We start from the raw sequence: 2,772 nt of genomic DNA on the forward strand, positions 1-2,772 counted from the left end.
GAAACCCCAGCATGAGCAGGAGCAATGGCGAAGGGTTCAAAGAAGGCTAATGGTGGTGCTAAGAATGTTAAGGAGAATAAGTAGAATGTTAATAAACCTCAGACATGTAATGCGAGGAAGGAGATGAATGTCAATGACACTGTTGATGATGAAACGTTGAGTTGGTCGTCGTATTGGAGGAGGAATAATCACATATACCATATTCAGACAATCCCTAGTATGAGTCTCGATCAAATTACAAGCATATTTGATCATTTCAACTCAACATCAACAAGTATAGCACATCTATTGTCAAGAGATTACTAGCTAAAGGCAACCAACTACAGCAACAAAGCGAAGATTAATTTGTCATAGCTCGATTACTATGGGGCGGTGAAAGAATAAACTAGGCACATAAAGAACCCACTCAAACTATAAAATTTGGACTTGCTCACACCACTTTAGAAAAGGACCAAAAGAATCAAGAACAAAATCACAAGGGTCCACCCAATATTAGATCCAACCACAAGCCATAAGAAAACAATGCATCTTTCAAAGTGATGTAAAATGACACATCAGAGAGTTCTTAGAATATCATAATGCTAAAAGAGAAGAAAAGGAAAATGAATCATGATCTAGTTTGGAGGAGAGAGAATATCAGAAGCCTAGCAACATAAGTAGTTATATACTTTATACCTTCACTACCCTCTTCTCCTGATCCTACCACCTCCCTTTCTTTATCTAGTATTCTAGTGAGTAGTGACTACTCAACACCAATGTTTCTGGCAAGGTGGTGATCGATACAAAGAGATCAAGAACTCACTGTGTAGCTGAAGCCATGACAGATATAACCGATATCAGTAATGTCTATTGCAATAGAACAGGCCAGAGATTCTGACTCTAAGTGATTATGAATATGAGACTGAATACTTTCATAAGTAATTACCCTAGATTATGACAGTAAATGAACAATTTCCAGGACCAACGATCTATGCACACAAAGGAGACATAGTTATAGTCAAAATTGTCAACATAAGAAAATATAACATCACAATTCACTGGTAAGATACCTTTCATATTAATCAGTTACTATTAGTTTATTTATAATTACTATAATAGCAGGACAAGAGAAGTAAAAGGACATGATAGCAGTTCCTTTTGCAGGCATGGAGTGAGACAACCAAGAAACTCGTGGTTTGATGGACCTGAGTACATAACTCAGTGTCCAATCAAACCAAGTGGGGTATTTACACAAACTACGATTCTAGTAGAAGCATTGCTGGATATCTGCCAGGCATGGCTTCGAAATCAAAACTAAGAGTGTTGTATAACATTATCAGGGAGCACAAGAAAGCCTCACAAAGCCTAGCTCTAAAAAAAAACCCTTTACGTATACACTCATCATCATGTAGCCACATTCAGAATTTTATTTTAAATCATAGAAAACTAAGTAATTAAACAATATTCAGAATTAACTCTTTCAAGTTGATTGAATTTTATTTTAGTTTAGCTTGCTTAGTTGATTTTTCTTTTATTTTCTTTTTGATTGTGTTTGTTATTTGCTAATCCTCTACTTAGCCTGTTACATGAGAAGAAGAGCTCACGGTTCACCCACATTTTGCCTTTAAATCCTGAAATTGACCATACATTGCGAAAGCTTCGGAAAAAGTTGGAAGATTTATCTTAGGTTTTCGAGCCATCTTCACTAGTCTCAAGTACAAGTGAAGTTGAATCAGAAATGGGTGAAGCAAATCCTCAACTCTTTAGGGATTTCGAAAATCCGGATTCCTATGTTCTTCAAGGTGGTATTCGACTCCCCACCACCGCTACTTTCAACATTCATCCTCAGTATACTCGGATGGTGAAAGCAGAGCAATTTTGTGACGGGTCAGATGAGGATCCTCTTAACCATCTTGACAAGTTTCTTGAGATATGTGCTATGATAACAACAAATGACGTTTTCCCAAACTTTATCAAGATGCAGTTGTTCCGATATGCTATTACCAGAAAGGTAAAATGATGGCTCAAGAGCTTACATGCTAATTTATCATCACTACATGGGAAGAAGTGACAATGGCCTTTTTGAAGAAATACTTCCCGGAGTTGAAGACAACAGACATAAGGAGGAAGATCTCCTCATTTGAGCAAGAGAATGATGAGACACTTGCGGAAGCATGAGAGCGGTTCAAGGAGATGATCGATTCATGCCCTCACCATGAGTTCGACAAAAACCTCCTCATGCAGTTTTTCTATGGCCTTGATTCTATATCACATGCCAACCTTGATGCTGGAGCGGGAGGTTAACTTTCTAAGATCCCGCAAGGTAAACTTGAGGCCACTATTGAGGAAGTGATAAAGAATTATTCATGACGACAAAGAGGTGCTCAACCTATGAAGAGTGGGAAGTTTGAGTTAGATCCCATGGATCAAATTCAAGCTAAGATGGACCAACTTGACAAGAAGCTCTCAAAGATCAATCTCGCCTCATCTAATCCTTCACATGTCAATTCTTTTCTTGTGATTTGTGGTGGTACTAACCATGATACTTCTTATTATGGAGGTACCCATACGGAGCATGTGGCGGCGATAAACTCTGGAGGAGATGGTTATCAAGGGAACCAAGGTATAGAAGCAATCATCTAGGGGGTTGGAAATAACCTCAACAAAACTACACCCAAGGCTTCAACCAACCTCAACAAGGATAGAATCAACCTCAACAAGGGTACAACCAAGCTCCACACCAAATGTATGTGCAAGGGTATAACCAAAATTACAATAAAGGTGGTTCATCCT

General features: G+C 38.3%; 1 non-coding gene across 1 annotated transcript; it reads right to left on the minus strand.

Moving 5' to 3' along the window:
• Positions 1–2,094: 2,094 nt before the first annotated feature.
• On the minus strand, positions 2,095–2,201 carry LOC125494593 (small nucleolar RNA R71). Its single transcript, XR_007270832.1, has one exon. It is a non-coding gene; the product is annotated as a small nucleolar RNA R71 (small nucleolar RNA).
• Positions 2,202–2,772: the final 571 nt, after the last annotated feature.

The sequence above is a fragment of the Beta vulgaris genome, chromosome 1, assembly GCF_026745355.1.
Source record: "Beta vulgaris subsp. vulgaris cultivar EL10 chromosome 1, EL10.2, whole genome shotgun sequence".
NCBI lineage: Eukaryota > Viridiplantae > Streptophyta > Magnoliopsida > Caryophyllales > Amaranthaceae > Beta > Beta vulgaris.